Source organism: Mauremys reevesii, linkage group 1, assembly GCF_016161935.1.
Source record: "Mauremys reevesii isolate NIE-2019 linkage group 1, ASM1616193v1, whole genome shotgun sequence".
In the NCBI taxonomy this organism is placed as follows: Eukaryota; Metazoa; Chordata; order Testudines; family Geoemydidae; genus Mauremys; species Mauremys reevesii.
This window is the reverse complement of record NC_052623.1, coordinates 115,960,071-115,984,565: the sequence shown is the minus strand read 5'-3', so window position 1 is coordinate 115,984,565 and position 24,495 is coordinate 115,960,071. Positions and strand designations below refer to the sequence as shown.

The window sequence follows — 24,495 nt, the reverse complement described above, 5'->3', positions numbered from 1 at the left end:
TGCTATTCCTGGTACAATTTTCTCCTAAGGGAGATTCCTTGTTACTAAGATTTATAAAGTGAGGGTATTGTGATGTCATCTCTTACCATTGTGCTGCTTTGTTGTTCTTGCATTCCCATCTTAATGACCGCACAAGTTGATAGACTCAAAGAAAAGGTGGAGATATGTAAATTCAGTGGTTGATGCCGGGAAGACGCAGCAGATTTCTAAACTGGGAGGCAGTGAAGGGAGCAACCCAACATTCAAACTATTTGAAAGAAACCTTTCATGTTTCATCAGCCTGGCACTTTAAAACTGCCTCCCCCCCGAACCTGTCCTGAAAACTGGAAAAACTGGGTGTCTGACTGCAATTTATGGAGACATTAGTAATGAAAAGACATTACAGATCCCATGACATCTTTGTTTTTTGGTAGATAGAAATGTTATTTTATCCTCTAAAATTAGATCCAAATACCGTTCTGGAGCCACGTGAGAAACTGCCATTAATATCAAAATTTCAAAATAATGTGATTATTTCTGAGCTTGTAATCGAAATCTGAAACTTCAATGCAGTTTCATTTTTAGACTAGCTCTCCTGTTTGATAATTGGTATGTTGCCATTATCAATATTTTTAGCACTTTTAGTATCCCTCACATTGTGAAGCACTGTAGAATGCAATACAGCCTGGGGCCGGGTCCTGAGAGCTGCTGAATGCTTGCAACCCCACTGAGGTCAGCACCTCTCTCAGGATTTGACCCATGACTTAATTAATCTCTGGGCTGAATTTCAGTGAAAGGATACTTTTGCATTTTTCATACACACAGAGCAAAAATGCATCATTTCAGTCTGGATGGCTCATTTCAGCATATGGAAAATAACAAAGAAAGAACGAATGTAAGTCTCCATGAGAGAGCGCAGTGTGATAAGACCCATACATTTCATACAGTGCACTGTCCCTGCAACAGTTAGATAGGGAGACTCCTTACCTTTAAAGGTCCAGGTCCTGAACCAGCAAAGTTTTTAAGCATGACTAGTCTTATTGGCTTCTAGGGGACTACTCGCATGCTTCAAATCATCTGAGTGTTTATATGCTTTGCTGGATCAGTCAGTGTACTTCACATTCCTTCTGCTCAAATAATCGACCTTTTCAAGTCAGCGCTGCCTATTCTAGAATTTGGTAGGTAGGTTCGTGGTAGGTAAAAACGAGCAAGTAAATCCATACCTCCTGCTCCTCACATCTTCAAAGCTATCATTTTAAGTTAACATTTAATTTCTATTGATCTTTTCTTTTTTTATTACTGAATATGCTTACAACAATTCTGGTTTGCTACAGCTGGTTTCCTGTTATTTCTGCCAAATGTGAAATAGCTATAAAACTTGAAAAGGTTTTGGTGCTGTCACTGCATGAAAAATTGCATCTACAGAGGAAAATTAAGTATGAGCTGTATCCTTTAATTGCTTTAATCTTATTTCATACGTCAACTTTTTTACCCCCAGCCCATCTCAAAGCTTCCGATACGTAACTATTTTTACCCTTTAGGTTATGTTATTTCAGTCAGGTATAATGTGTTCATTAGCAACAACAAAAGAAATGAGAATTATCTGCTTGCATTTCAGGTCCAAACCAACTTAACAGTCCCCATCTTTAGCTAACAAGAGCACTGCCTCTGGCTCAGCTTCACAAAATATGTAATCTAATCTCTACTAGACAAGATAAAAGGTGCTGTCTGCAACCATTTATTAAGGAAATAGATCATGCCAGCAGACAAACTAATAGAAAATGGTTTTGTTACTCCCAAGGGGCCAAATCTTTCACTCCATATGTAGGCAAATCTCCCACTGAGATCAATGGAAATTTTACTTGAATAAGTAAAGAATAGCCTACAAGTAATTCAAGGAAAAATTAAATGTAAGTTCCTTCTAGCATGAGTGTAGGGACACACTCTGTGTGTGTGTGTGTGAGAGAGCGAGAACACACACAGTAGACTATAAAGCATATTATCAGCAGGAGTCTGGGAAAACCATATTCCTCATGAGTAGCGGAGCTGAGTGAGTTATGCACATCCTCTCAAATGTGTGCCAAAAAAGTCTTCTGCATATGCCACTCGTTTTACAGAAAAAAAACTATTTTGGAAATATTTTAGAGCATTGAATTTTTTTGCTATTTTTCAGATCCCTCTACCAATAAAGCTGGGTTCACTTAACTGCAGTGAGTCTGCCTGTATAGGCCTTGAATGGAGAGAAAAAAAATAAGTAAATATTAGAAACTTCTTTAAATTATAAAAGTGTGTTTGTATACATATATATGTGATATTGCAGGACCTCTTAGGGCTAGAAGCAATTGCTGTGTATCCTATTGGAAATTTGGGACTCTCCCTTTTCCACTGAATTAAGACTTACACTTTTAGCTTTATTGTTGCTCTGGTGGAGATGGATTAGTGGGCAGAGTGAAGGTGAAACAGTCATAGGTAAGGCTAAGATTTTTGTCATGGATATTTATAGTAAAAGTCACAGACAGGTCACGGGCAATAAAGAAAGATTCATGGAAGCCCATGACCTGTCTGTGACTCTTACTAAAAATATCTATGACAAAATGGGGAGCTCAGCTGCAGGGTCTCCACACCACCTGCAGAGGCTGGGCAGCTGCGAGGGCCCACTCTGAGCTCTGGGGGTCCCCACCCCCGGTGGCGGCTAGGCGTTCCACGGTCTCCTGCCACCCGCAGCGGCTGGGAGCTCTGGGGGCCCGCGCCGCCTGCGGTGGCTAGGAGCTGCAGCCCCGCCACCAGTGGTGGCTTGGAGCTTGGGGACCGTGCCACCTGTGGCAGTCAGAAGATTCAGGGGTACTCCCACCTCTCGCAGCTGCTGGGGAGGGGGATGAGGGTACCCTACAGCTCCAGCCACTGGGGCTGAATTCACAGAGGTTGCTGGAAGTCACTGATTCCGTGACTTCCATGACCCCCGTGAAAAAATCATAGCGTTAGTCATAGGTCCAAAATATTCAGACTTTACATACATACACACACACGCGCGTGTGCACACACACCCCAATTGGCAATGTACTAGCATATCCTTTTTCTGCACTGAAACTTTGAAATGAAAGCACTTTTCAAAGGAAGATTATATTTGAATGATATGAAATAAATATGCCTTGTGATGTTCAGAGACTTAGTTTTGCCTTTCCCAATCTCACTTTCCACCCAGTTAAAAGCTGGGGCCACCTCCTTTTATTTGTTTTGGGGGGTTTTTGGGAAATGGAAAACTTTGTACAGCTGAATAATCAGGTGATCACCAGCTAACTACATGTGAAGAAAAGGAAGTGGCAAAATTTCAAGATGAGGCATTTCTGGTCTCCTCTCCATACTCTTGTAGCTACACTTTAAAGGTAAGGTTTTCAAAATGCTTGGCATTGACCTAACTCTGTTCTCATTGAAGTCAGTGATAAAATTCTTGTTCACTTCACTGGGAACAGACTTAGCCCAATGTTAAATGCTCATCCTAAATCTTTTTTATGACGAATAAAGATCCTGTGTGTTAGGATATACCGTAACTATTTCTGATTATAGGAAAAAATAGTCTAATGTCCACTACTTGGCTTTTTTAAAGAGTCCATCAATTTTATCCTCATTCTATTTGAAATTCTCAGTCCTCTCTCCCTTCCTCCCTCCAGGATGCTTGATCTTGATTCAGAGTGTATTTGCATCTCATGTCCTCCAGTGACAGCAGCCAGCCTTTGTGGAACCCCTGTTTATCACCTAGTAAGTTATGATAGCACAGCTCATCCTATTCCATCTCCCAGACAGTGGACTATATATACAATTAAAAGAAAAAAAGGGTGCATTCTGTATCAGATATTTTACAAAAGAACACTGATAGCATTTCCTAAAGCATTAAAATGCCTCTCTCTTAAATATCAGGCCTTTCATTTTATTTTAAGTTCCATCTATCTTAGTTCTGTCCTATCTAACTGACAGTTTAACATTTTGTGAGCTATTGGGCCTACTGGAAGGAGAAGAGGGAAGATCAGCATGTATTGCCATAATCAGAAGCTCTCTTGGCACAATGTGCAGTACAGAACTCCCCAAAGGAGTCAGAAGTCAAATCTTTCCTGTGTGCCTTATAACTAAATAGCTTGTTTAGGTTTAGTCTCAAGTCCAGCAAATAAGTTGTTGTTAGTACCAAGTCCTAGTCTCAAGTCCAATAAATCAGAGGTTGTTAGCACAGTCTCTGGAGGAGAAGGATCCATGTCATTCGCAGATTCTGCCCACCAGAGGTCAAAGACTTACAACTGGGTATCCTTGCTAGCTATCTTGTTAGGGCCTGATTCAGTGCACTTTTATGCCGGTGACATTTTCATTGAAGGATCAGACTGAAAAGGATGTAAGGTCTACATTCGGAGCAGAAATTACTGGGAGTAAAATGAGTTTGATTTAAGTGTCATTAAGACTAAACGAGACCTGCATCCATCAAAATTTCAGGGCCCCACAAAAAAAAGGTCAATTTTCAGCCCCTCAGCCCCAGTGGACACCTCCACCTCAGACCCTACCCAGCAAGTATACTTTAGAAACAGTTCACTCCAGGCCCTTATCACAGGTGCTGCTGGGCCGGCTCTATGGTGTGTGGGCTCATCAACGTTGTCCCAATGTCATGCATGAGGTATGCTAGGTGAGGGTCACACCACACGTGACTCAGGTGCAGCCAACCTAGGCTGCACAGAAGACGAGGTTGGGATATTGCCCTTGTCTGTGGCTGCTGTGAGGCAGGGGCCGGGATACTAAAATCTTCTTCTCTTATGTCCCCCTGCTCCTGATAAGGGAGCTCTAGTTATTTCCAGAGGAGATCAGGTAAATCCAGAATCTTTAGGAAACCTTCCTCTTTGAAAAAGCCTTTCCACCAAAAGGATGGCACAACATGGACACCCTCTTCTACCTAACCCTCTACCAACCAAAAAAGGAAACTAATAACATCTAAAAAGTCTATACCAAAAACCCTATCCCAAGCAGAGTTTTTACCCTGAAAAGGGAGACATGCCAGAGACTCCAAGAAGTCTGCTCAGGATTTCACTATTGCTCTTGATTTGACATGGAAGGTGCTTAAATACTATGGTACTGAGCGGTGATATAGACTCTGTGGAAATAAATAGATGGCTGGACGAAGGGTCTGAATTCTAAAATTCTAAACTAACCTCAAAAACTCCACTTTTTGACAGTTGAAAAAGTAGCAATCACAAGCACCAATGCAGGGGAGGTGTGCCTGCCTCTCTCTAGAGATTATGAAAGCCAAATCCCTTAGAGAAAACTTCAGACAACTTCTTAAAAAGGTGATATCAGATAATGCTTTAAAATAGTCTTAGTCTTTTGCTTGTTATTTCTAATATACCCACTTACAAGTTTGAAAATAGTATTTTCCCCCACCCCTGTAATTCAGATTTTCTTGTTTGGAAAGTAACTGAAACATGTCTGCTTTTGTTTCACAGTTTCAACTTATAAAGCACACTATCATCCCAAAATAAATCTGTGCAGTAGAGTTACCAGTTGAAGTTAGCAGAGTTCTGGAAAGAGTTCGGTTGTTGTTGTTTGCTGCCTCTGAGCCAGTGAGAGGGAACACACAACATGTGGAGTTAAATCCTGCCCCTACTGAAGTCAAGGGGGTCAGGATTTCGCCCTTTGAGTTAGATTCACTGGGAGGACTTAGGTGTGTAACTGCCACTTTAGACACCTAAATCCAACATTTAGGCACCACTGGCATCCACAAAACCACTGGTCAGCTGCTGCCACCTAACACTGTAGATGCCTGCAGTCCTTACGTTCCTATGGGTTTGTCTGCACAGGGCCACAGGCCAGACTCTGGAGATGTGAATGGTAGCGTACTCTAATGTGTTGTGCTCTGACTGCCCCATGTAGACCCTGCTGGTGTGACTCTGTTAATGTGAACTAGGTATCTTTTAATGCACACCAGCAGGGTCTACACAGCACGGTTAGAGCACTACCTGTTAGAATGCAATTCACACCCCCCAGAGAAAAGATTGTGGCTCCGTGCAGACAAGCCCTAAATTTCCATTGGTAAACTCCGTTAGGCACCTAGGTTCTGCCACTGGGAAAGCACATAACCACCTAAGTCCTGACACCACTGAGCTGCTCAGCACCTAATTCATGCCTAAACTCAGTGTGATTCACAATCTAAGCTCTCCCCCACCTATCGGGCCTGATCTGATAGGTGTGCTTATAAACATCTAAGAGCATAACTACCAGCTTGGGGCCCACATAAAACAGGAAGGAGCAGGTTCCACACTTGTCCCCAATAGCCAGGTGCTCAGGGTACTCCCTTTGCACGTGGGAGACCCACGTTCAAATCCACCTGATGGGAAGCAGGGATTTGAAGCCTGGTCTGCTCACCGCCCTGGTGAGGGGGTGCTAATCACTAAGTTATCAGGTATTGTAATATGAGACTCTCCTGTTGAAGCTGTTCTACTGTGTATAAAATACTTAAATATTCATTGTACCAGGGACTGGAGCCTATCTCCCCCAGGTGTGGGCATGCTAACTAGTAGACTATACAGTCTCTCTGGTCCAGTGAATATTTAGGCATTTAATACAAAATGGTACTCCCAATCCTTGCAAAGGACTCTTGCATGGCTTGGTTGAACTGGACCCTGTGTGTTCATTCAGCCATAGGCAGTAGCTTTATATTGCTGTTTCACAACATTTTAGCTGATCAAAGGAGCAACACAGATACAATCTGAATCCCAATTCCATCCTAGCTCGGTTAAAGGAAAATTGTCTACTGAAGATATTAGGGGAAAGTCCTCCAAGGATGACAACGCAAGAAAAGCATTATCTTCATTGACTGTTTTACCTTTGAAAGAATATTCTGTTATTTTTTTCAAAAGCTAGGTTTGGACCATTTACCTGTCAGTGCCGTACTAGTTCAGTTAGAAACCATGGTCTCTTTCAAAGTATTCAAATCCTCCCGGAGGTGCCAGAAATAAATGTGAAACTGATTTCCTAAATGAAGTAATTCTCAGATGGAATGTGTATATCCTTATGGTGCATTTGACCCAGTATTTGTAGTGACTTTACTTCTGCTTCAAGTAATATAGTGTGAGTCCCTGAAAGTGTCACAAAGTGACATTAAAATGATGAAATCATGTATTGGATTTTTTTTTTAAAACAGCAGGATTAAAAAAAATACATTTATGGAAAGATTTTTCCACCTTCTCTAAAGAGAAAACCCAGTGGAGTTCCTTGGCCACAGCCTCTTTTGATTCCTCTGCTGATGTGAGAGTTCTTTATCATAGAATCATAGAATATCAGGGTTGGAAGAGACCTCAGGAGGCCATCTAGTCCAACCCCCTGCTCAAAGCAGGACCAACCCCAACTAAATCATTTATAGTGAATAACAACCATATTGTACTCCTGTGAAAAAATATGGACCAAATTCTGATCTTTATTAAACCAGTGTAAATCAACTCCACTGCTGAATTAGTCTGATTTACACCAGTTTCTCAGATCAGAATTTGGCCCATTGAACACAGTCTGGAGCCAAACAGACTGCTGCCAAAAGTAATTTATTTGCTTATGTACTCTAAAGTGTAAATGTACATGTCCTGAGGGAATAATTACAAACATTAACATTTAACAATTATTTTCTTCTTGGTGGCTTTATTAAATTGAGTATTCCAAAGCAAAGTTGCTTTTGACTTTAAACTACATTAATGACAGCCAAGAAAGAGAAATTGAGTATGCCAGCCTGATCTCAGTCATTTGAACTGACTTCCTCTTGTCCAGTAAAGCCAATGTCCTTTCTAAATGTTATGATATTCCATGATTTGGCCCCTATCAATATCTCTGACATGGACATATTTCCAGACCTATGGATGGATACTGCAACATCCATCGCTATTTTTTTCTTCTTTTGGCGAGAAGGGGGGACTAGCACCCTTAGGCCCAGTCCAGTAGCTCTTGTTCCAGGTGTGACAATTGTAAGATTAAGCCCTGGTATTGCACTTTTTCTTTGGCATAAAAATTGACACTCTGGGTCAGATCCCCAGCTGGTGTAGATCAACCCAGCTCCATTCACTTCAGTGGTGTAAATTGGTGTAGCACCACTGACTTTTATGGAGTGACACCAGTTTACTCCAGCTGAGAATCTGGCCCTTTATCTTACAGAACACGGAATGCAAATACTATCCAGCACCTGTTTGTGCAATTTCCAAAGATCCAGAATCTGCAAAAATTAAAACTAATTTCCCCTTTAGCATACAAGAGTTCCCTTGCATTTTTCTAATCTACTACAACAGTTAGTGGTTAAACAGTATTCTCATGGGTCTGGTACAGTACCATGGTTTGCTCTTCTTTACAGGACTTGGGCTCCACAGTGCTCTATTTTAGCAGGACTGAGGAACCTCTCTGCTAGAAACAAAACTCAGCATGCTCCTAAACTTGTATTTACAGGTACATAATTCCCCACATTCATTCAGCCTCATCCCCCAGCTGGTGCACTGAAGTCTTGCAGTAACATTCTTTGTTCAGAATGGCATAAAAATATTGTAAGGTGTAGAGGCTACATTTGTATGCTGGGTTGTGAAATAACAATCCAGACAAAGTATTCTTCCTCGCAAATTAAGTCACACTATGCTGAACACCTCCAAAGGGGTTTGTGGGCTAATGAGGGCATTGACACTTTCACTAATCAACATATCTGAAACAAGTTTAACACAAGGAAACTTTGCTTCTTTAATTAAATGTGCAACTAAGCAAGCACTCTGTTTACTTTCTAATGTGTGCAGAAATAACAAAGAAAAGCTCTTTGGCATTAATGCCCTAAGCAAAGATGCATGCCGAAAGGTAGTGCTTGTTCAAACTAAACCTAATAACGACACACTTTTCAGAAATATTTCTTGACTGTTATCTCATGACAGTTGCGTTTCTGCCTTGGAACAATATCTAGTTTTTAGAAAGAGAGAGAAAATGTATTATAAAAAAAAAAATCTTACCTGATGCAGATGTAAGTAACAAAACCAAAATCCAGCCAGGAGATCCCTCTGTGAATAAAGCTCTAGCAATATCCAATCCAAATAAGGCAAGAGGTTTTCACAGGTGGCAATGGTCGTTCTCAGCCAGATGTTGCATGGTACATTTGTGGAGAATTTGTCATGAGTATCCACAGATCCACTCCCGTGTGCTGAGGTGCAGTATAAACCTTCTGCTGTCCGCGCACTTGCCGTCTCAGAGGACTTCCCAATAACTTTTCCTTTGCTGCTTTCTCTTTAGCTTCAGAGTTTTGAAAACTACAGTGAATGGAAAAGGGGTTTTCTCTCTGTGGAAACTCACCTGCACCACCTAGAGGTGTACCACAGGATTAGAAAAACCAAGCAGTTATCCGACGCAGATCTGACGCCTGCTCTTTTCCAATTCATCCCATGACTATTTATACAGCTTATATTCTACTTTCAGTTTTTGTACTCTTGTTTATATGGACATAATTCACTTAAAGATTTCTTTGCCTGTTTGTTAACAGGCATCGAGAGCCAAAACATGAGCTATAACACATTAATCCAAATTTTTATGTATCGGGGGTAGCTGTGTTAGTCTGTATCCACAAAAACAACAAGGAGTCTGGTGGCACCTTAAAGACTAACAGATTTGTTTGGGCATAAGCTTTCGTGGGTAAAAAACCCACTTCTTCAGATGCATGAAGTAAAAGTTACAGATGCAGGCATTATTATACTGACACATGAAGAGAAAGGAGTTACCTCACAAGTGGAGAACCAGTGTTGGCAGGGCCAATTCAATCATGGTGGATGTAGTCCACTCCCAATAATAGATGAGGAGGTGTCAGTCCCAGGAGAGGTAAAATTGCTTTTGTAATGAGCCAGCCACTCTCAGTCCCTATTCAAGCCCAAATTAATGGTGTTAAATTTACAAATGAATTTTAGTTCTGCAGTTTCTCTTTGAAGTCTGTTTCTGAAGTTTTTTTGTTCAAGGATGGCTACTTTTAAATCTGTTATAGAATGTCCAGGAAGACTGAAGTTTACCATAAGTCGGTGGTATCTCGAAGATAGCTAGGAGTGCTGGTAGCGTAGGGTCTGAGAATAGAGTCTAAATAGCCAGATAATCCTGCTGTAAGAGTGCCAATGCCTGAGATGATGGGGCGTCCAGGGTTTCCAGGTTTATGGATCTTGGGTAGCTGATAGAATACCCCTGGTTGGGGCTCTGGGGTGCGTCTGTGTAGATTTGTTCCTGTGCTATAGCAAGGAGTTTCTTGAGCAGATGGTGCAGTTTCTTTTGGTATTCCTCAGTGGGATCAGAGAATAGTGATCTGTAGAATGTGGTGTTGGAGAGTTGGCTGGCAGCCTCCTGTTCATAATCCAACCTGTTCATTATGACTACAGCACCTCCTTTGTCAGCCCCTTTGATTATAATGTCAGAGTTGTTTCTGAGGCCGTGGATGGCGTTGCGTTCTGTACGGCTGAGGTTATGGGGCAAGTGATGCTGTTTTTTCACAATTTCCACCTGTGCACGTCTGTGGAAGCACTCTATGTAGAAGTCCAGTCTGTCATTTCGACCATCCAGAGGGGTCCACATAGAATTCTTCTTGTAGTGTTGGTAGGAGGGTTCCTGTGGGTCAGTGCACTGTTCAATGGTGTGTTGAAAATATTCCTTGAGTTGGAGATGACAAAAGTAGGCTTCCAGATCACTGCAGAACTGTATCATGTTCGTGGGGGTGGTGGGGAGAAAGAGAGTCCCTGAGATAGGACAGACTCTTCCACCGGGCTAAGTTTGTGGTTGGATAGATTAACAATATTGTTAGCAACAAAGAATCCTGTGGCACCTTATAGACTAACAGACGTTTTGCAGCATGAGCTTTCGTGGGTGAATACCCACTTCTTCGGATGCAATATTGTTAGGTGAGTTGAGGGTACCACTGTTGTAGCCCCCTGTGGCATGTAGGAGTTTAGATACTTTACTGTCCTTTTTTCTCTGTAGAGAAGTGAAGTGTGTGTTGTAAATGGCTTGTCACAGGTGAATGCAGTCATCTGTGGGCTATTGACTAGGCTGGGTGGATGGGTGTCTCGTGTTCAATCTCTCTGTCTCTCATATATATGTTTTTTACAAAAAAATTCACAAGGGTATGGTTTCATTCCACATTGGAACAAATACATTTTGAAGCCTCAAACTTTTTTTGCCGAATAGAAATGTTGTTTTTCTGGCCAGCCATACAGTTAATCCCAAATGCAGGTAAGTCCAATAAAGAATAGCTTAGTATTATAAATACCTCAGTTTACATCCAATATCTAATATTGAAATTTGGCAGCACTGGGTGGTTCAGTGAAGAATATTTCTCGGGCAGAGGAATTAAAAAAAGCATTTCAGCTCCAATGGAGTTTTGTAAATTCCAGGTTCATAAGATTAGGTTTCTACTGCATTAAATTGGAAAACTCAGCAGCTGGGCTGAGCACCAAACTCATGGGCTAGGATAACATCCAAAACGTGCATGTGCATGTGTTGGCATCAAAAACTTGTGTGCATATGGCACCATCACTTGCCTCACCTTGTCAGCCTCCTGTTTGTGAGTTGGTATGAAATTGTCATTCAAGATTGTTTTATATTTTTAAGGATCCTTTTAAATAAAGTGGCTGTCACTCCTAAGAAGCAGGTTTCAGAGTAGCAGCCGTGTTAGTCTGTATCCGCAAAAAGAACAGGAGTACTTGTGGCACCTTAGAGACTAACAAATTTGAACACAAGCTTTTGTGGGCTACAGCCCACTTCATCGGATGCCTAGAATGGAACATATAGTAAGAAGATGTATATACATACATAGAACATGTGTATATACATCTTCTTACTATGTGTTCCATTCTGTGCATCCGATGAAGTGAGCTGTAGCCCACGAAAGCTTATGCTCAAATTTGTTAGTCTCTAAGGTGCCACAAGTACTTCTGTTCTTTTTCCTAAGAAGCAGTGACCACACAGGAGTACCACTAATGGCTGCACATTCACATGCAGAGAAGAAAAGCTCCTAGCTGCCAGTACCCAGCCTGGCTGGGATTGTCACTGGCTTTCCACTTCCATTCTGCTTGGCAAAATCCTGGGATGAGAGACAGGGCTGTCTGACCTCCTGACTGCTCAGTGGCACCCTGTCCCAGCTGCCACTGTCAGCTGTAGGCAATTGAATCCCAGCTCCATTCCCCTGCTGAGCTGAGCAGATGAATGATAGGGACTGAGCTGGGAGCCACAGCTGAGAAGAGTAGCTCTTAGAGAGCAAAGAAGGGGGCTGAGCAATCTGGAGAAGATGAGCTTACACTGCTTCAGACAAAAAGAGGGGTGCAGGATTGGGGAACCTTGAACTGTGAGGGGCAGCAGAGGACCTGGGGAAAAGAACTATGCAGGGGGGAGATGGGAAACAACCTTTTCCCAAGTGTGTTTATTTCATTTAGTTTAGCTACAAGACTGATGGGAAAAATAACAAAGGGTTGTTCATAATATTCTTGTTAAAAATAGAAATTATTATTACAGGCGGTTTTTCAAGCGTGGAAACTATAGAGTATAATTAGGACACATACTACATGTATTTTCTACAAGTGACCTGAACTCCCCCTTTAGTTCAGTGCATGTGAAGAAAATATTTTCTGCTGGTTATTGTGCCTAATGATCTTTCCCCTCTGGTTCTCACACTGAACCACATGGTGTAAGCGGGATGCTCTGGGGCAGCAAGGACAGAGTGGGTACACTTGGACAGGGGAAGGGAAAGGGTGGCCATGGCAAGGGTGGTATAAAGAAACTCCAAGCTGTAACCTTACATAGCCTCAAGCATTTTGATTGTGCAGGTTTTATTATTTGTCTTTGTCTTAGGGTTCTGAGCTCTTTGGGGTAGCAGCCACCTCCTCTTGGGTGATACTGCAATATATGCCTCACACATCTTGGGTGATACTGCAATATAAATAATCACCATTCCGAGCAGCACTATTTTGTGTTTTTTCATGGCGGTCAATAACCAAATAAGTCCCTCACGCCTGCCTTTACCCTGCCTTTTGTGCTAGGCATCCTGAAACTAGAAATTCCCCACTGTTGCAATTCAGGGTTTATAACTCAAAGGGCCACAAAGAGGTCTCTTGACCATGTCGGTCCTTTCCCCTTTTTCAGTAGCAAAAATTTCTGCCTTTTGAAGGTTTTTGTATTGTAGAAAAATCTTCTCTTTGTCCCAAAAATTGTGGCATCCATTTCAATGCAAAAACAATGTTTAATGGGGGTGGGGAGAAGAGCAGCAACAAGAATACAACTGAAGTGAAATCTGCACTTTCCTCAGTAGCAGAACTCCTAAGTATATAGGAGCGGCACTTCTGTGGGTGACCCTCCACCAGTACAGACAATGGGCCTCCTTCTCAGTGCCCCTTTGGAACTTTTCTTCCCCAGCTCCGGAACGCCTAAGGTGTGTCTGGGCAAAGCTTCCTCCTGCCACATGTGCCTCATTTGGTGCACAGGTTGGCCTCATTCGAGGTTAACTGAGAATTAAATAGGAGTATACTCATACTTCACTTCTGACCCTGCCTCTTCCTCTGAACAATACTTCAGACATTTCCCTAGCTCCCTAATTCTGGTGCAATACAATCCAACTTTCCTCCACAGCCAGCTCCCTCCCCCTACCTACCTGCCTTCTGGCTACTAACCCACCTGCTTCTCCGCTTCACAGGTTCTTACCCCAAACTTTGTGATCACTCTGTTTCCTCACACCTGTCTCATGCTTTTCATTAGGACTGAGGTACAATATTTGGGAGGTATCTTGCCTAAGGAATATATGCTGGGGATTGGGAAGAGTTTACAACAGCGAGGAGGATCAGGGCTCATTCAAGAAAAGACCACCTACCTGCCGGAAATTCTCCCAGTTTTCTAGGCTAGTGTCTCTTCCTGACTCCTTCAAAACTCTGAAGTTTGTGTGTGCCTATGAACTCAACCAGTCAACTAAGGATGAGCCAAAAACTGCATGTTTGAAGACCCTTTTGAAATTGTAACACACCTGGATCAGCCTAGTGCAGGGGTCGGCAACCTTTGGCACGCGGCTCACCAGGGTAAACACCCTGGTGGGCTGGGCTGGTTTGTTTACCTGCCACATCTGCAGGTTCAGCCAATCGCAGCTCCCACTGGCTGTGGTTCACCGCACCAGACCAATAGGGGTGGCAGGAAGTAGTGGCCAGCACATTCCTCGGCCCGTGCCGCTTCCCACAGTCCTCATTGGCCTGGAGCGGCGAACTGCAGATGCAGCAGATAAACAAACCGGCCCGGCCCGCCAAGATGCTTACCCTGAAGAGCTGCGTGCCAAAGGTTGCTGACCCCTGGCCTAGTCAAAGATTTCAAACATTCCTCTAATTTTCAGCATCATATTATTCTTGGTGGAGGGCAGCAAACATATCTGGAAAAAAAGTATAGTTATTAGCTTAGCCCTAAATTCTCAACACTAATGGTACTCTGTTTCTATTGCACAGTGTATATTAGATTAACAACCCATTTCTAAATCTACAAAACTGTCCTTAATTAACACATGTAACAAATTAACGTTCCTTTCCTAGAATGCAGAACTTATGTGGACTACTGTAAAAATAGTAAAAAATCAGTATTGTTGCTGAGAGAACCTTCTCTACTTTAACACATGCTTATGAAAGTTGCACAGTTTTTCTTGCATATCACTAGTTACTTTTCCATTCCCATCTTTTTACTCTGAATCTCTACAGCTCAAATGTTTTAATAGTGAGGATAATTAACCATTGGAATCATTTACCAAGGGCTGTGGGGGAGTCTCCATCACCGGCAATTTAAAGGGAGATTGGATGTTTTTCTAAAAGCTCCACTCTTGTTCAAAGAGGAATTATTTCAGACATGTCCTATGGTCTGTATTATGCAGCAGTTCAGACTAAATTATCACAGTGATCCCTTCTGGCCTTCAAATCTATGAAAAAACCTTAAGAGGAACCTTATCTCAAGCAATTTTATCAATGGCTGATTTCAAATGCAATAGACAGTCAATTATCTGAATCACATTTTATCTGAAACATTTTATCCAAAACAATATCCTCATGGTCCTCAGGCACCCTGATATTATGGTGATGAGAGCCATATAAGTACTTGGATAGATATAAATTTTCAGATAACAGAGGGTTTCAGAAAAGTGATTTTAGATAACTATGATTGGGGGAGGAACTTGGGGAAACCCAAGAGCCAAACACAAGTGTAGAGTGGGACATCGTAGCTAAGTTTTTTTTAGTTTGAATTAGCTAAAGCACTTTAAGAGGCCTGCTCCGGCATCACTAAAGTCAATTGGAGTTTCACCACTGACATCAATGAGGCAGGGTCAGATACTAGGTACAGCTGTTAAAGCTCTTTAATGCTGGACCTCCATTGAAGCACCTGAACTATAGCTCATTGGATGCTTACCACGCTGTCTTGCACAAAAACTAACTTTCTGTCTGAGTTTGGAGTTTCACTATTTCTGTGTCTTTGTTGGTCTGTATGGTTTTAGAGTTACACAGGTTATAATCTTTTCACCCGTTGCTATTCCTTGTCACTTCCAGTCTGTTGATATTTCTGTAGTTGCTACTGTAAAATTATTTGCTTAACCAAATAATTGTCTTTATGTCTCTTAGTTTTGTTCTTTGGTACATTACTCTATGTACTAGTGCTTTTTTCTTCTCATTACCATTTCTATAAAACATCCAGTACTTTATACTGGTACAGTATTATTTTATTTTTTAGCTTGGGAGAAGGATCATTACTTTTAGATTAATTATTTCATATTCCAAACTTTCATAGTAGCATGCAAATTAGGATCCCAATAAGCATTTTCCTTCCAGAAAGAGTTGTGCCAATTTATTACCATCACCTATATTTACTCCTGAAATTCTTCTTACTGCATTCTTCATTGAGGGTGTTTATCCTGATTCCATACCTGCAGTCTTCCTATCTATTAGAATTTTGTGTAAAGTGTATATGTTGCTAGGTTGACTCTTATGGGTTTTCTATTCTTGTCTTCATCTTTGCCTTTCTTGCCACTATTAGTAACTTCCAGAACTTTTCTCACTTTTACAGATCTAATAGACATCTGGCATAGCAGATGCCAATTTCAGACAGTGTATATATTGTGCTCTCCTTTAAACCTGTGTGAAGATGTACATGTGTTTGATATGGTTTATATATGTTTAAGTAAGTAAAAAGAACACATGACGGGGTGGTGTGGTCACAAAAATATTCTAACAAAAGATTAAAAGCTTCATATTCCAAATATAGATAAAATGTTAAGTTGGAGAAACAGACAAGATTCTTTTTAGCTCTTTTCTGGCTGAGGTCACTGGCGATTTTATTAATGCCTTGCAGAATAATGGACTCACCTTTGTTCCAAGGAGCTTAAGGCCAGACTTTTCGGAACCATTTTTGCCCTGGACAAGTTTATATGAAAGATAGACACTGCACACTGATAAACTTTGAGTGTTTTGAGGACAGAGAGCAAATATGAGATCATCTTGTTGATTTTGCACAAAATGTCAGCATCTGCTTAAGTATGAACATTGTCCCATCTTGTAAATAAACTGAGAATTATTTTTGTAATCATCCTGAAAGCATGACATTAATTTTTATATAAAAGTTCCTGGAAGAGCTTATGGAATCACTTTATCAACCAAGTTATCAAGCCACTAAAATATATTCACTCATTTCTGGTGCACTGTAAGGCCTAAGACCCTTGTTTTTATACTCTTTAAGACCACATAAGGGAGCATGTTATACCGCCACTAATTTTGAATTTGTAGTGAATGAATACATTATAGTTTTTCTTCAATAACTGGATGTACAGTTAGCTTTAATGGATAAATCTGCATGTGGGCTAGAAAAAGCGATAACTATCCAGGTCTCTAATGCTGATTTCTTATAAGCTATCACAGATGTTTTGGCTAAAAAACCCTATACAATTACAAATGAAAGATGAAGCTGGAAATAGTTCCTCTAATTAAGGTTGACTAACACTTTGCGACCCTATTTCCAATGCTTATAACTTTGCCAGACTTTGGGGCTGACATTGTCCTTGCTGGATATCTTTCTCAGATTGAATTTTTTTTTTTGCAAGTTTCAGCAAAAACTATTCATCTGTTCAAAAACCACCCAACTATTCAGCTGGGAGATGGGTTTCGTTCATGAAGTGTGAAGGTGAACACAATTTAAGTTGAACAAGTGAAACATTATTAAACTCTGTGGCCTGCTGTCCAGGTGGCTGAGTTCTTTCAGCCTAACTCCCCACCTTCCCTGTCCCACTAATGTTTCATCACCAATAATCCCTCCTGGGAACACTGGCTGTCCGATTCTAGTTCCAGTGATCGTGATGCAAGAGGTTAGGAAAAAATAAATTGTTTTGCCACGTTCATATTTTTTTAACAACAGTTTTATTAATGAATTCTTGCACCTCTATGCTTAGGAGCAGGGATTTGAAGTTTGTCCCTGGGAAGGAGGTAGAGAGGCCTGGGATCAGAGAGGTGCTTTTTGCTGGCCTTGTGAAAATCCACACAATCTTGTCAGAGTAATTAGCTTCTGAAAATTGCAGTTTGAATAAGGATTGTTAGAAACTAGGTACTGAATTCTCCAAACCTGTCTTCTGCACTGAATATGCTCCATCCCGGGCTGGAGGGACAGAGCAGGACTTTTCCTGTTGTTATTCCTCCTGGTCCTCTTGGGGTGGGGTGAGGCAGGAACCACAACTGAGAGCAGGGAGGCTTGCTCTTGTGCTCTCAGTTACCCCTCTCCTGGCACCCAGGCAATGTGGAGGAGGAGAATTAGAAACCAATTTAACTAGAATGCAGGGGGCCAGGGACAATGCTGGTTAGGTGGCTTAGATCAGGAGGGGAGACAGGGAGGGTCTGGAGCATGAGGGGAACAGGAGCATGGTAGGGCAGGGATAGACATAGGATTAGAGGGAAGATTCAGTGGGGGACAGGGGCAGAGTGGGTCCAGGTGGGGATCTCCATGGAATTTATGAAGCATTAATGAATTTATCTTCAATATCCCTGTGAAATTAGGTGGCGTTATTACCTCCATTTTACAGATGGGGAACTGAAGCACAGAGATAGAGAGAGATTAAGGTCAAAAGTGTCTAGAGTTTTGTGTCCAATTTGAAATAACTCAGGACTGATTTTTTCAGAGTACTTAGCATTATATAGGATGCCATATTCTTAAGTACAACTCCCATTGACTGCAGTCGCAGCTGTGCGTGCTCAGCACTTCTGCATATAAAGCCCCATGTGTCTCATGCTGAGCACCTAGAAAATGAGAAACCCATGGTGGCATTTGTCCAGCTGGAAGGCGGGGAGGAACCATGCTGGTAAATGGCTGAATGGCTCCTGCCCTCATGATTATCCGAACTCCCAATTATCCCAATATAATCCATGTCCCACCTGCTATTCGGATAACAGGAGTATACTATCAGAGGGGTAGCCGTGTTAGTCTGGATCTGTAAAAGCAGCAAAGAGTCCTGTGGCACCTTATAGACTAACAGACGTATTGGAGCATGAGCTTTCGTGGGTGAATACCCACTTCGTCGGATGCATGCAGGAGTATACTGTATCTTGAAAATAATAAAACAGCTCATATGCATGCCTGTCCTACCAGGTGTCACTCATCTTCCACACGGAGACCCTGCGAGGTTTCAAAATTCTTCAAAACTTTTCAGCAGGGTCTGCCCCTCTTGATTACAGTGCCATGTCAGTTCTTGGGTTGGGTGAGAGTGACACCCCACCCGCACCCCAAGGCAGGCTGGTCACTTCCTACAGTTCTCAGTTCTTGGTCTGGTAGCCTTCCTCAACCACTTCAAACCAGGAGATACAATTACCCCCAGGCAGATGGTATTTCTCTAGGCATATTTACCTACCAAGCACTTTGCATTAATTATTTCTCAGTAACTTTAGTTCCTGCAGGAAACTCCAGGAACTTCCCCATGGAGCCAAAATAGAAACACTAGCTCATAAAGATACATATGACACTTACAAAGCTGAGACCATAGTCTTTGCTTATTCCACAGTTCTATAACTTGTTTCACAGGGTGATACTTCCTGATAGTTTGTTCATGCTGATATCACTTCTCTCCCTGTCCCTTCTCCCCCCACCTCAGTCACTGCATTGCTTATCTTGTTTAAAAAAATAAATTAACCCCTTCCCTCTGGCGGATAGCTATACAAGAGGGAAAACAGAGTCATGCCTCTTTTTCACAGAAAGAAACAAGAACTTTTCATTGGTCTGTAATATCTGTCACAAGGGCAATTCAGGGTGCATAGACAACATGCCTCAGTCAGTAAAGGAGTATTTACCTGATGCTTTTATACAACAGGAATAATCTGTTTCTCTGTAATCACCAACACTGTAAGAAATGTCTTGCACTGTTAAATCTACAAAGCAGTAGGTAACTTCTTTATCCTCTTCAGATAGCAATTGGATGGCACTATACTCTCCTGCTACATAATTAGTGATCATTGCTTGATTTTTATTTAATTTTACAATGTAAACTAGACCCGAATAGCACTGGGCCTATAAATTATAGGTGATCCAGGGTACGACGGTCAAACCAAAGCCTAATGTAAACTGTGTTCACAGAACATAACACTACAGGTAACACTGTGTCTAAACTACAAGCAGTTTTTGACCACATTGGTGATGCACTTTATCACTTAAATTACAGAAAAATCAGAGATGCTTAAGGCATGTCTGGTCAGAGCAGACCTCTAGAGCTAATGGAATATTATATTCCATTTGCTATTCAGTTGACATCTGTGGCATTTCTTCTTTACAATGACAGGAGATTTTAAATTCAGATTCCTTACATTCATTTATACTTCCATTATTCCTAGGCTAAATATGTATCAAATGTAAGGGGAAAATTCTAGGATGTTTTCCAAACATTAATATACTTTGGCATACAGTACATTTATTAAATATATTTTTCTGAAATTCCATTTTGTTTATAACTCCTTTGCTGGCAGATTATTTGCTGTAGTGAATCTAGATGGTTTGCAGATTTGATGAGTATTTTAATATGGTATCATGTCACCTGTAATGTATGAGTTTGGTATACTACTAACTTTCAGGATGCATGATAAATTCAAACTGTCAGCATGGTATATGAACAAATCCAGCTTTGTAATAATACTTTCTATGAGCATAGACAGTTTTAGGTTGGAAGGAAGTCGGGAGGCCCAGTCTGTTCTCCAAATGTGCTTTTTGTTCTCCTTTTAAAAGTGAACTGAAAGGCTGCTTAGTTGCCAAGAGCAAAGTTCTGGGTTCTCAGTTTGTCCTACAGCAGCTGATATCACTAACACCAAAACCAAGGTTGATGATAATGCTTTAGATATTAATGATGTCCACAGAAGGTGGAGGAGACTAAGAACACTGGACTCAGGTTTTGGCAAGAGCAAACTATTTTGTTTTAAATTGCATTTAGTCCTCAGTGTATTTTCTGTCACTGACTTGGCTCTTAATCGGTTTGGGCTAGATTGTGCAACCCATTACTCCTGCTGGTGAGCACTTACTCATGCAAGTAGTCCCAATGAAGTCAAGGGAACTGCTTGTCTAAGCGCGCACCAACAGGTGAAATTCACCCCTGTGCAAAGGGTTAGCATGAGGCCTACGTCTACCTTAAATCCTATAACTGAAAAGGTAGGTGGGCCACACATAAAGGTTGCATGATCTAGTCTTTTCTTTGTATTTTTCTTTTGATATAGAAAAAAACATTGTCCAAATGTGATCCTTAGTAAGCTAGCATGGGTTCGGAAGTTTGTACCTGGTGCATAGATAATACAGTGGTAAACTTATTAGAAGTGTCATACATAGTTAGATTTATACACCTTACTTGTACTCGTCACTCCAATATCTGCATTTGGTGGTTTACTTCATATATTAACTTCTCTCTGTGTACATTCTGACTGAACTCCTTTACCAGGCAGCACTTTCTCATCTTGTATTCTTCTTCCTGCTGTTTAGATGGGATCTGAGCTAAAATAGCTGTGTAGCATTTTGTAGACAATTTTTGCAGATAATAGTTGCTTAGCAGCTATTTCCTTCAAAAGTGGAATACTTCAGTGAGGTCTTTCCTTTTAAACTACTCTTGATGAATATTATTAATTTGTATTTCAGTAGTGCCTAGAGGTCCCCCCGAAAGATCAGGGATTCATTGTGCTATACAGACACAAAGTTAGAGACGGTGCCAGCTCCCAAGAGTTTACAGTCTAAATAGACAATATAGACAACAGAGGAAAGAGAGGGATGGAGAATGAAGTGATTAGGACTGGGAATAGAACCCATGTGTCTTATTGGCTGGACCATAATGTCTAAGAACACCACCGTAGCTGTATATTTATGAATAACTAACCTTTACATATTTCGGTTTTCCCCATGCTAGTGCCACCTTAGTTTCTATAATACATTCAGATTATCTTCATTTGTAATTTAGCAAAGACTTCATTACTTCAGTTATTAAAGAAAGTTAATTTAAATGCTTAGCAAAGCCAGTGACCTGATGTGCTCTATGAGCTTCAAACTTCGGCATTAAAAAATGTTATCAGAACACAGCGGTAGCCTTAATCTGAATTTACTAGATTTGTTGACTTCAGGCTAACATAAGGCCAGATTTTCAAGAGTCTCCTAAACTGCATCCACAAAATTTGGATAGGTATCTACTTACTTGTATGTATTTGCATGCACAAATGCATAGTTGCATTTATACTTATTTGTTCACTTCCATATTATGAATGTGCCAATAGATGCATGTGCACATTTTCAGGCCATTTATTATGCTCCTTTGGAAACTCAGCCTTTAACGTTAGCAAGAATGTTATATGATTTATCTCCAACGTTAAAGCTGTAATGATTTTTCTATGCCATTCGTTCAGAGTATCTGAAGTACACATGTGAGAGACTCTATCGTGGCTATTTATGTGGCTCCCCATTACATTATTGTATTGTCTGATTATCTCATAATCTTTAATTTATTTGTCCTCCCCTCCCCTCCACTCCGTGAGATAGAGAAGTACTATTGCTACTTACAGATGAGGCACTGAGTGAGGATTTCTGGGTTCTAAACATAACTGAGCCACTTGTGCGCTATGGGCTTGATCTTGTAAAGTGCTGAGTGTCATCTATATGTAAGCCCTGTGGCCTAAGGCCTTAGGGAATAAAAATTTCTTTATTTTCACCTGTTGGTGAAATGGAAGAAGGTGGTCTTCAGAGACAGAGCTCCAGCCCAAGCCCATAGGACTACACAGCTATTTTAAGCATCATCACGTGAGCTCTGCAAGCCTGAGTCTGTAGACAAGGGCTCTGAGACCTGCTGCCATGGGATCCTGCTTGCTGTGTAGACATATCTTCAAGATCTAGAGTCCAGGGTGGCCCCACCATGTGTACAGTCCCTGAGCTGGGGACATCAGGGCTTCAAGGTTCTGTGGCTCCAGGGCAGCCCTGGCATGTGGAATGCTCTGGGGTTGGAGATCCCAGGGTTTCCATACTACTGGGCCAGCTGACTTCCCTGACTCCTGACTCCCACAGGCAATGGGGCCATCTTCCCTGAGAGTCAGGTAGCCTGGAGAGTCAGCTGGACCAGGAGTCTGAGGGTCCTGAGGTCCCTAACTCTGAGGCAGTCAGCATGGTGGGGCTGCTATGGAGCTGGGGACCCCAGAAGCTCTGGACTAAAATCAATATGATTTTTGTCTGTTTCACTGCTGCCTGCCAGTTAGGTCAGTTTCACCATGATAAGAATCATGTACATTTTAGTCAGCCCCTGCTGGGGTTCTCAGGGAGCATACTTCATTTTAGAAACGCTCTGTTTCAGTGCACCAGGAGGCTGAATTCACAGTGCACAGTCAACCTTAATTCTGGCATTTCCTAACTTTTGAGTTCATGACTTTGCAACCTTAACAGTCTTCTTTTAATGTAACATGTGTGTAATTAATATTTATACAGCACTTAAGATATTTGCTTAGTAGACATAAAAAAACAGAAGTCCCAGTATGCAAAGTAAATAATCTAAATTCCTCTTAACCTCTCTATTTTATCATAGTTATGTTGTAATCTCTTGTAAATCCCTCAGATACTTTACACAGCACCAACTCCAATTGTATCCCAGTTAAATCCAAAACACACACAATTTAACCTCTTCTTCTTCTTCCCCTTATCCCATCAACTTGGGTCAGGTCATCATGCAAGCATCCACCATCTTCATCTTTCAGAAGTGGCACTAAGGTTCACTGCTTCCCATCTTCTTTGGTGCAATCCGTCCATCACTTTGGCAACTTTCCCAGGAATCTTTCCTACCACCCTCTCTCCTACCATGCTATATTCACCAAGTACCCTTCATTCATCCTCTGTATGTTCTAAACCAAACTCTGGACCTAAAATATCACTGATGTTTGGTTGATAGACTATTAAAAAAGTCAACATTCTGTAAGATACCTGCAAATTCTAGATATTCTAAATTCATCTTTTTTTCATATGACATTAATTCGGCCATACATTGTGTTACCCTTTTTACCTTAGTATGATCTATTTATTCCCTCTTCGGAGTCTAATCATATCGTTGCTATTACATAATAGATTTGAAAACTCTCGCTGTAGACACAATCTATAAGATCTGGGGACATACAATTTAATCATCCTGGATAATTGTATGGTGGTAGCCCTGAAAATTAAGTTAGAGCAGCTACAAAACATGTGGAATAATGAGATTTTATCTATATTACAGCCCTGATGAAATAATGTGGAGACTTTATAACAAATTGTATTGACCTCCTCTGGGGTATCATCATAATATCTCCTGTGTCAGATCTACATCATTGTAACTGGATTTTAAAGAATTTCTGTGATGGCTCAAAAAAAAATCTGTTCCACAGCACTGCTTCTTTCAATAAAATCTAAATCTCTTTTTAATTTCTCCTTTTAATTGGGGGGGGAGGGGGAGTGTTACCAGTCTTTCTAGGACTAGAACTCTCTGCTGAAGTTAAAGTTTACCCAACATCAGTTGTAGGCTAGATTGCTACTGGCCCTTGTGCAGATTGTGGTAGGGTGCAAGAAGTTTTCTGCTACCTTATGCACCCTGGGCAAGGGACAGATACAATTGCAGCCCCTGCACTTGAGATTCACACAGACTGTTCCTAGGGGCACATTGTTTCAAGGTGGTTGCATCTATGACCCTCTCTCTGCACTGGCCAGCCAAAGGGGCTGCACACATCTGAGGAAGGATGGTACAGCATGTGTACTTATCCTCACGGTACTCCTGTGAGTTAAGGAAGTACTATGATACCCATTTACAGCTGCACAGAGAGGCTAAGGGACTTCCCTAGTATCTCACAGGATGTCTGTGGTGGAGAAGGGATTCAAACTCAGTTTTTCCAAGCCCTAGGTTAGCACTCTAACCACTGGACCAGCCATCCTGTCATGTATGGATCATCCAAACCTTCCTCAAATCAAAGGTATGTTTACTAGGTACAGCCTAGCATATGTCTTTAG

The 24,495-nt window shown here is 41.4% G+C and overlaps 1 long non-coding RNA gene across 1 annotated transcript; it reads left to right on the top strand.

The window, feature by feature from the left end:
* The first annotated feature begins 12 nt into the window (after positions 1 to 12).
* LOC120400839 lies at positions 13 to 3,805 on the top strand. Its single transcript, XR_005596105.1, has 3 exons — positions 13 to 874; positions 2,153 to 2,233; positions 3,648 to 3,805. It is a non-coding gene; the product is annotated as an uncharacterized LOC120400839 (long non-coding RNA).
* Positions 3,806 to 24,495: the final 20,690 nt, after the last annotated feature.